Source organism: Theropithecus gelada, chromosome 17 (assembly GCF_003255815.1).
Source record: "Theropithecus gelada isolate Dixy chromosome 17, Tgel_1.0, whole genome shotgun sequence".
Lineage (NCBI taxonomy): Eukaryota > Metazoa > Chordata > Mammalia > Primates > Cercopithecidae > Theropithecus > Theropithecus gelada.
In genome coordinates, this window is record NC_037685.1 from 55958600 (window position 1) to 55969511 (window position 10912).

Genomic DNA, 10912 nt, shown 5'->3' on the forward strand with positions numbered 1-10912 from the left:
TCCTGCACACGCGGTGGGGAAGGCGCCATTTTTGCCCACTTGGTGCCCCGTTAAGTTGCCCCTACTGGTCTCCTCAGGGTGTGAAGATCTCAGGTGGGTGCTGGACTTGGGGCCCCGGAGCTGCACCCCGCCTGACTCCCTGTGAGAGTGGGCTCGTGCCTGTGAGCTAGAGCGTGGCCGCCGGGGCTCCGTGTGACATGGGAAAGAATACTAGTATATACAAAACTTTTATACAATTGAAATGTTGTCGATAGTGAAATTAAAATGCAGTACAATAAGATTGCCTTGTAGGGGCATGGTATTTTAGATTTGTTAAAGCAATTTCATAGGGATGATCTTATTTCAGTCTCTAAGTCTAGTGATTTGGTAGGGAATTGTGAATTTCGTTATACAGAGAAGGAAACTGGTGTCCAGAAGAGTCCAGCAAGAGCCTATACTTTGTTTAAATCCTGGTGACTCCCAGCTCTTACTTCTTCCCCACGACTGAGTGCCTGACACCAGTACAGGCCTTCTGTGAGCCCAGAAAATCTGAGACAGGTCTCAGTTAATCTATGAAGTTTATTTTGCCAAGGTTGAGGATGCGCCCCTTACACAGCCTCAGGAAGTCCTGATGACATTTGCCCAAGGTGGTCAGAGCACAGCTTGGTTTTATACATTTAGGGACACATGAGACATCAATTAGTATATGTCAGAAGTACAGGCCAGGCGGGGTGGCCCACGCCTGTCATCCCAGCACTTCAGGAAGCCGAGGTGGGCAGATCACCTGAGGTCAGGAGTTCAAGACCAGCCTGGCCAACATGGTGAAACCCCGTCTCTACAAAAATACAAAACTTTGCTGGGCACAATGGCGGGTGCCTGTAGTCCCAGCTACTCGGGAGGCTGAGGTGGAAGAATTGCTTGAACGCGGGAGGTGGAGGTTGCAGTGAGCTGAGATCGTACCATTGCACTCCAGCCTGGGTGACACAGTGAGACTCCAAGTCTCAAAAAAAAAAAAAAAACAAAAACAGAGAAGTACATTGGTTTGGTCTGGAAAGGGGGGACCACTTGAAGCAAAGGCAGGAAGACTGGAAGTGGGAAGGAGGCTTCCCGGTCACAGATAGGTGATACACAAGTGGTTGCATTCTTGTTCTGTTTCTGATTAGCTTTTCCAAAGGAGGTAAATCAGATACGCCTCCATCTCAGTGAGCGGAGGAGTGACTTTGAGTAGAACGGGAGGCAGGTTTGCCTTAAGCAGTTCCCAGGTTGAGTTTTCCTTAGTGATTTTGGGGGCCCGGGATATTTTCCTTTCACACCCTCAAACCTCATTTCCTTCTTCCTCCTTCTCTTTCTGAAAGGGAGGAACTCTGCCTCTACCCTACCATTTGGGGAAAAGCATCACCTGATGGGAGAGAACATTCTTCGGTCTTCTCTTCACCATGGCTTGAGAATCACATAATCTCGCTGTGCCCAACTTTCCTCTTCCCTAAACAGGGCCAGCTTGCCTTATCCATGAACCGTATCACTGCAACACCAAACTGAGCTGTGTCCTAACAGCGTTTAGTCAACTGCAGACGGTTTTTGCGAATATTAGATGCTACTACTTTTGCTGAGGTAGTATTTTTTAACACACGCAGTGACATGAAATGTGTTCATGATGTTCTCTGCCCACTGATTCATGACCTCCTCTCATGCTCCAGGCCTCAAAACAATCAATGCTGTCCAACAGCTATTAGGTACCAGGGCTCCCCTCCCCCCAGCTTGGAACCTGAAGCCACTGCCCACAACTAACAAGCACGTGTGCCACTCCATGACCTCTTGGCCTTCCCAGCAAAACTACCCTATTTTGGCATCTGGGCTTGACCCACAGTAGGAAAACTTGGCACTACAGTACATATGATCTCATTTAAGAAGGAGGAAGATAAACATGCCATCTGCACTTACTCAGCAATGGGAAAAGTTCTGTGAGTTACACAGTTTGAAACAGGAACAGCCAGGAGACTGGGGACTTAAATCACAGCTATTGTATAAAAAAAGGGAGCTGTTCCCTGAGCTAAACGCCGCCCTTTGGCAGAGGGAGGCAGGAGAAGAGTGCAGGAAGTGAAGAAGTTCCTGAGGTGGCAAAGTGAATTGCACCAGAGAGAAGGGGGGATAAAGCAAGCTTCCCAGGAACTAGCACAGGAACCCCTGGCTGTCCCCAGAGGACAGGACAAGAAAGGCCTCTCCTGCAGGAATGAGATTAAAATACAATCAGGAGCCACACGAATACTCCATCTCCTTTAATATGCTGTCTTGTCTGTTTGTTTAAGGGTGTCTTGGGGCTAGTAAAGCCCCTCTTCCCTGAAGGATTCCTTCCCTTTCCATGGTTTTCAGTGCTGCCGTGTTCACACACGCCTCTGCAGCTGCACCTGGCAAAATAGCTTGAGTTTCCCTAGAAATGCTCTTTGAGAAAGGAATAGAGGCAGAATTGCCTTTAGTGATCTCCTAAGAATGGGGTCCGTGTTCATCTGAAGATGGGAATGAAAAATTCATCCTTTTGGTCCAACCAAATTCATACGTGGCTAAATCCTCTGGGAGACGGTGAAAGCTGACCCTTGAAAGTCCCTAACATTACAGAAACAAGGAGCCAAATGCACAGACTTCAGGCCCACAGAACGCCTTCATGGGAATTATCAGCAAAGTAATCATCTCACTCTCCTAACTTCGGGAGAAAGTATGAGTCAGCAAAGACTAAATTGATTTAAAAATAGAATCTTTGCAAAATGGAAAAGTCGGATGAATTCACGCTATAAATCAATAGACCTGAAAATGTAAGGCACAGCAAGCATTTTGGATGACATTAATGAAAGACCTGTGTTGGCATAGTGTGCTGCAGGAAAGGTCAGGGGTCACCACAGTCACTCCCCGACCTTAAATTGAATATGTACGTAAAAGAGTTTCTAGAGCACAAAAGGTGAAGCTAAAGGAGAGTGCTACTGATCTTTTATGTGTGTGTAATTAAAGATTTTGGGCGGATCACGAGGGCAGGAGATTGAGACCATCCTGGCTAATACGGTGAAACCCCGTCTCTACTAAAAAATACAAAAAACTAGCCGGGCGAGGTGGCGGGCGCCTGTAGTCCCTGCTACTTGGGAGCCTGAGGCAGGAGAATGACGTGAACCCAGGAGGCGGAGCTTGCAGTGAGCTGAGATCCGGCCACTGCACTCCAGCCTGGGCGACAGAGCGAGACTCCGTCTCAAAAAAAAAAAAAAAAAAGATTTCAATGTAAAATGTACAACAGAAAAGACACTGTATTTCAATTAAAAAAAAAAAATTATTCCTCCAGTGCTCCAAATCCCTTCTGTGTCGTACAAATCTTTCTCGTCTGCTTTGCTGAAAGTTCCTCAAGAATATCTTATTCACCTTTGACTCTCCTACTTAGGTTTATGCACACAGAAAGTATTCAATAAAGAGTAAATAATTTAGTCACTTTGGCCAATTTACAGATAATAAAACTACACATATTTTGTATGTAGTTTATCTAGCCTCAGATTCTAGCTTGTCAACAGGCCGAGCTGATTGTGGGAGGCAGGAGGCTAGGGGGCTGGCACCGAAATAGAAGCTCCCAGAGTCTTAGGTTTGCCTTCAAAAGCTCAATTTATCCTCAAAGATAAAATTTTACATAAAAATAACATCACATATGAGTGAATTGTATGGTACGTGAATATCTCAATAAAGCTGTTAAATGAAATTTTAAAAATAGATTATATGACTCAAATATATTTTGTCATTTCAATACACGATAATATCTTAATTGATATTATCTAATAATATATGACTTTTTGAAGGGAAAAATAATATTCAATTATTTCTTTAAAAAGTAACTCTTTGGGGAGGATTGGCCATGTACAACCATGGCAGAGGCTCACTAAACTGTTATTCAGTCATTGAGGTAGGGATTTTTTTTTTTTTTTTTTTTTTTTTTTGAGACAGAGTCTCACTCTGTCACCCAGGCTGGAGTGCAGTGGCACGATCTCGGCTCACTGCAAGCTCCGCCTCCTGGGTTCACGCCATTCTCCTGCCTCAGCCTCCTGAGTACCTGGGACTACAGGCGCCCGCCACCACACCTGGCTAATCTTTTTGCATTTTTAGTAGAGATGGGGTTTTACCGTGTTAGCCAGGATGGTCTCGATCTCCTGACTTCATGATCTGCTGGCCTCGGCCTCCCAAAGCGCTGGGATTACAGGTGCGAACCACCGCGCTTGGCCCGGCCCAAGGTAGGGATTTTTAACCTATCATGAGTCCCTTTAAAGGAGGAGGAAGCTGAGGCTGCAAGAGGTTAAGTGTCAGAACTAGTATGATGTGGAGCCAGGTTCCAAAACCCAGTATGTCCTACTCCGAATACATCAAAATCTTGGGTACTTTTTATTATTATTCTTAGCAGGGACTCTCAGGAATATGACGGTAAATTGAACATAGATCTGTTCTTCATAATCAGGATTGTCTCTGGATGGTCACTTAGCATAAACATTTAATAAATAATATTGGCTGGGCCCAGGCCCGTAATCCCAGCACTTTGTGAGGCTGAGGTGGGCAGATCACTGGAGATCAGGAGTTCAAGACCAGCCTGGGCAACATGGTGAAATCCTGTCTCTTCTAAAAATACAAAAATTAGCCGGGCATGGTAGCAGGGACTTGTAATCCCAGCCACTCGGGAGGCTGAGGCAGGAGAATCACGAACTGGGGAAGTGGAGGTTGCAGTGAGCTGAGAGGTTGCAGTGAGCTGAGATTGCACCACTGCACTCCAGCCTGGGTGACAGAGTTAGACAACATCTCTAAATAAATAAATAAATAAATAAACAAACAAACTAAAGGGATATTTGGTATAATTGACAGAAAACTCATAAAGATTGGTTGTAATTTATGTTTGAAGCTTAAAGACCTAACAAACTAATCTCCTTAGGCTCTAAGTAACTATCATTGATCAAAGCTCTGTTTATATCATGTTGCCAAATTTAGCAAATAAAAACTATAAATATAAGCATATACACTTTAAGTTTGAGTTTCAGATAAACCGTGAATTATTTTTTAGTATGTCTATATCTTATGCAATATTTAGTGTACTTTATCTTGTAATCCTATTAGGGTTTTTTAAATGGTTAAATTTATCATTGCATTAAAAACAAGGAAAAAGGCTAAACTATTACTATGGGAAAACGTGCACAAATTCTAGATACGTATAAAATTCAAATATTCCTTTCTAGCACTTAGTACTTTAACGAGGTAAGGAGGTTTACAAAATTTAAATGATCATCAATAATTATATTAGGGTGGCTTTGATTTATTTTTAAGTGCCATTTCAGAACACATTAAAAGGCTATGTGGACTGTAGAGCCCTCATTTTCTGCCCTAGATGACGGACTCCTGGTGTAATCTCGAGCAGAACATTTAAAACAAATATATGTCTGGATGTAAGGTTATTATAACTGGACCATAGATCTCTCCTGACAAAACCCTGAACCAGCGTGGCACCTTGGGTTTCACATCATCATCAACTCGAAGTGCCCTGAGGGGGACACCATGGTAGGAACAGAGCTCAGATTTCAGTCTGAGAACTCGCTGATGCTCACCGAGAGAATCCAGTCTTACCATCTAGTCAGTCTCTCCTTTTACTACTAAGAAATACTTGGGGTTCTACTCTCTCTTAAGGTTACATTTTGTAATCTGCAAAATGGGGCTACCTGTTTCATAAGGTTATTGTAAGAATCAATGAGGCAAAAGCGTTTAATTTGATCAAATAATTGTTATAAACTGAGGCTACCCCAAAGAGAGCAATCTGAATCATGTAGCCAGAACCTGAAGGAAATCGAAAGATTATTCTATGTCTCTTACCTCAGAGGCTTTCTAATTAGCACAAAGAGAAGCCAAAGCAGGGCTAGAGCCACACCTTTGGTCCCCAATCCAGTGCTTTTCCCAGCTTCGCTATGTTCCCCCTTAGGTAGGGGTGAAACGGCCTCATCCTAGACGTTAAAATCGGACACATCCTGGCTAACACGGTGAAACCCAGTCTCTACTAAAAATACAATAAATTAGCCGGATGCGGTGGCGGGTGCCTGAGGTCCCAGCTACTCGGGAGGCTGAGGCAGGAGAATGGCGTGGGCCCGGAAGGCGGAGCTTGCAGTGAGCCGAGATCACGTCACTGCACTCCAGCCTGGGCGACACAGCGAGATTCCGTCTCAAAAAAAAAAAATTCTGACACATATCCTAAGTGTAGAGTTAAGGAAAGGAAAGACAGCACAAGAAAGACACATAAAGTGGAAATTAAAATAGTAACAGGATTGGCAGTGCAAAGAGCAAATTGCCACCTAGGCTGTCCAAGATCAGAATAGCAATGGGAATTGTCCTGACTTCCAATTTGGCATCCTTCGCATCAATCACATTTAACAGTCCTCATGTAGGCTCATGGTGGGAGCGGTCAATATCATCATCACTGGTGCTGTCATACAGGATTTAGGAAGAGTTGTACAAAGGGAATTGCCCTTCCCTCTTCCAAAGAATACTCCTATGGCAACATGGAAACATCAGCATTCCTTTTATAGATGAGATGGCTTAGTGTTTCATGTATAGCAAGAACTGAATATGTATTTTGTACTGATCAGAACTCATTCAGATGCACTCAGCCAAAAGTTCATTTCAAAATGTATTCCTTTAGGGAAATGGCACATGAGTCTCTTTAGCATGCTTCACCATGGATGGGTGGTTAGGTAGATGGTGGACCAAGTGAGAAAATGACAAAACTCTTACTAAATAGTGATACTGTGTGAAGAACCCCGCTAGCGCCTTCACACACATCACCTGGTTTCAACCCTGTGACCATTAAGTGAATAATTGCATCACAGGAGGGAACTGAGGTTCGCAGAAGTCATGTGGATTGTCAGGGGCTGCAGGGAGGACGTGGTAGAGCTGAGATTGGAACCCGGGGCTTCTGGGGGCAAATCCAGCGTAAAGCAATGGTTCATGAGATGCTTTGGATGTAAGTAAACCTTGGTCTTCAAGTTCTACAATTGGACTTTTCTTCCTATTATGTGAAGAATAGAAAATACTTAATCATGGAAAAGTTCAAGTAAGATAGAAGGAAAATAGGGTACGTGGAAAATCTGGCTTGCTTTGTTTGAAAGAGACTGAAGGAGTCTTTAAGATCCAAGGAGAAAAGAAAGAAAAAATTGCCCGGACAGCCCAGGAAGGTGAAGAAAGGATGAAAGGGACGGCTAAGGAGGAGAGAGGAAAGGAAACGGGGATCGTTGTCACAGCCCAAAGTGAGGCTTCAGGGCAAGATTAGGGAAGGCAGTTTGGATGGTCCTGAGTAAAACTATTGGGCCATGATGACCCTGCATTAACCTAGAATGAATCTGGTTATCAATGGGCAGCTTAAGAAAAACAATATGGCAAATCTACTTGTCATGTGACAAATAAAATGGGATTAAGTGTCAGTTTTTATTATTATTATTTTAATCCATGACCTGTGAATCAATTACTTTTATCTGCACTGATGGAGAAATGAAGAGTTCCCCTTCAACATAACTTCAGGGCAGCTTGCGCTTGGGAAACACATGGATTCAACCTGGCTTCTGCCTTTTACTTAAGCGGAATGGGCTTTTATCCATCTTCAGAGGCAGAGAGAATAAAGTTAAAGCCAAAACCACTGATATGTTACAATAGAAACAAATCCAGTCCTCTTCTCTGAGGTACTGACCTTGTTTTAAGGAATAAAAAAAGGCAGTGAGAGAGAGGTTTTGTTGCTAAAGCTGGAATACTCTGTCAAAGAATCGAATGATCACTTACTAGAATAAAATTAAATATGTGAAATATTTTTAACTAAAAGCAGGATTTTCAAATATTATATAAGAAAACCATAACATATGGCATTGTTTGAAGGCGTGCTGTTTAAAGTGAGAGCGATTTTACAAATTAACTGTAAGCTACTTGGAGAATCCCATCTTATTGTTCAGCAAGACTCTGGACCCCACACTGCGTTACTGCAACAGCTCCATTGTGGCCGTGCCTGGCAACCCGGGTGGAAATTAAAATGACAAAGCGGCTAGTCCAGCATCTTGACCGCGGCAGATTTCTCTAGTCACCCTGCAGCCTTCACCCACAAATTCGCAAGCAGTCAACCCAAACTGTACATTTTCAGAAGAGCTCATTACTCACAGCTGCAAAGCATGCTGAAGGCCCTCTCGTCTCTGTCCTCTCCGAAGGCAGGTTTGTTAAGGAAAGTGGCCCCTTACCTCCCCCAGCAGCTGCAGTGGCCGAGCCCTGGTTTCCGAAGACTCAGAGGACCCATGGCCACCCACACCATGGAGCCCGCCCATCCCCACGCTGCTCCTGCAGCTGCCCTTCTCGCTGGCCACCCAGCTGGAATCTCGGACTTACTGGGGGCTGTGGGCATCAGGGTCTCTCGGTCTTTGTTTTCCTCCAGTGCCATCAGCAGGTCCCAGCGTGACTGTCCTGCAGCCGCACTGGGTCCAGGCGGCTCCTGCCGCAGTCAGTTGCTCCCCCTACCCAGCGGCCTTTTTTTTCTTCTTAAAGAGACAGGACTGTCATCAACCTTAGGTGTCAATAATGCTGCAAGTGCAGCATTGTCGTTCAGTGTGAGGGTGACAACCAACCACACGTTTTTGTTCTCTTTGCTTGCAAAGGCTAATTTTTAGCAGCAGGTATGGCTAACAGAAGACTGGCTCTGTTAAACACCAGCTGTGTGACCTTAGACAAGTCACACGTGGGTCTCGAGTACCTCATGGGAAATGAAGACCTGTGACCTGGTAATGTTGCAGCTCACAATCTGCTCTTTGTATGTTATTTGAAGTGGCATATGAGGTTCCAATGGTTAAAAAAAAAAAAAAAAAAAAGCATTCACTCAAAATGTGTTGTAAACTGTGAAATGCTATACAATTGATCCTGTTCTAAGTTGAAATTGCTAGTCTCACTTTAATAATAAAAAATATTGTAACTGTTATTTTCTGGCTTCCTCTGATGGGGGATGTGAAATACCACCAGCATTTATTTCATTTCGGCACACAGCTATCCTGCCACTGGCCTGGGTACATCATGTTCCTCATGATAGTCTGCTAGTAGGACTGCCTACTTTATCCATATAAATCTAGAATTTGGGCTTATTTGGAAATACTGGAGCTTGGAAGCTTCTTATTGCTTCGCTTCTGCAGAAAATTCCTCTTAAGTCAGTTCAAACAACTCCAGACCTGAAAAGGCTCAAATGATCTCTCCTGGGAGACCAAAGCAAGCCCCAAATGTCAGCACCAACATGGGAAGGAGAGCCCCTGCTTCTTGTACCTGGCCCTGCACTGGTCTGACCCAGAAGATGCCACGTCTAATGGTGTCTCCTACACATCCTAGACTCACAGATTTGTGTACATATTATTTCCTGGGAGATAGGAGGGAAACCTCCTGTTCTAACAAAACGACTGAATAATCACAAACAAAGCAAGTTTCTACCGGGGAGAAATGGTGTCTTGTGGGGCCTCTTCACTGAGCTCTCACTGTAGTGCCATGTGGACCAACAGGCCCTCACTGACTTGCGCCCGTGGAGTGAGCCTGCCTCTCTGAGGCTGAACTAATGTGGTTCAGTTGTCATCAGTTTAATTCAGCACACAAATGTGGAGCACTTGCTGTGTTCCTGGCATCAGCTAGACACTGTGGACTAAACGGCGAATACCCAGGGTGTTGCTCCCCTAGCAGGCTCTTCTACTCACAGCTGTAAACCATTACACCCCCAATGGGAAAAGTTATAAATAACTACATATATAAAAACTATATATATACGTGTGTGTGTGTGTGTGTGTATAGTTAGTTTTCAGAAAGGTTAGACCATTTTGCCTACCTACTCACACTAAATAAAGGTATCCTGTGAAATATTGGTTATTCAGAAATAATGTCGCTTAGCCAGGTATGGTGGAACATGCCTGTAGTCCTAGCAACTCGGGAGGCTGAGGAAGGAGGATTGCTTGAGGCCGGGAGTTTGAGACCAGCCTGAGCAACATAGCAAGACCTCAGGGTGGGTGCAGTGGCTCGCGCCTGCAATTCCAACACTTTGGGAGGCCGAGGTGGGTGGATCACTTGAGGCCAGGAGTTCAAGACCAGCCTGGCCAACATGGCGAACCCCTGTCTCTACTAAAAATACAAAAATTAGCTGGGTGTGGTGGTGTGCACCTGTAATCTCAGATACTTGGGAGGCTAAGGCAGGAGAATTGCTTGCACCTGGGAGGCAGAGGTTGCAGTGAGCTGAGATCGCGCCACTGCTCTCCAACCTGAACAACAGAGTGAGCCCCTGTCTCAAAAAAACAAAAACAAATGTAGCAAGACTTAATCTCTACAAAAATTAAAAAATTAAGCAGAAGGCCGGGCGCGGTGGCTCACGCCTGTAATCCCAGCACTTTGGGAGGCCGAGACGGGCGGATCACGAGGTCAGGAGATCGAGACCATCCTGGCTAACACGGTGAAACCCCGTCTCTACTAAAAAATACAAAAAACTAGCCGGGCGAGGTGGCGGGCGCCTGTAGTCCCAGCTACTCGGGAGGCTGAGGCAGGAATGGCAGAAACCCGGGAGGCGGAGCTTGCAGTGAGCTGAGATCCGGCCACAGCACTCCAGCCTGGGTGACAGAGCGAGACTCCGTCTCAAAAAAAAAAAAAAAAAAAAATTAAGCAGGCATTGGTGGTGCATGCCTGCAGTCCTAGCTACTCGGGAGACTGAAGTGGGAGGATCACTTGAGCCCAGGAGTTTAAGGTTACAGTGAGCTATGACTACACCACTGCACTCCAGCCCGGGTGACAGAGTGAGACCCCATCTCTAAAACTAAAAAAAAAAAAAAAAAGACAAAAAAATAGTGTTGCAATGTAGAAGTCAAAGCTTAAATACCCTTGTGAGCACTGCCTATGATAC

At 44.8% G+C, this 10912-nt stretch overlaps 1 protein-coding gene across 1 annotated transcript in view; it reads right to left on the minus strand.

Moving 5' to 3' along the window:
• SACS (sacsin molecular chaperone) overlaps positions 1-8502 on the minus strand; it is a 105991-nt gene extending 97489 nt beyond the window's left edge. The window contains exon 1 of the mRNA XM_025364548.1: positions 8389-8502. The gene's annotated coding sequence lies outside the window, so the exon portion shown is untranslated. The remainder of the gene's footprint in view (positions 1-8388) is intronic.
• Positions 8503-10912: the final 2410 nt, after the last annotated feature.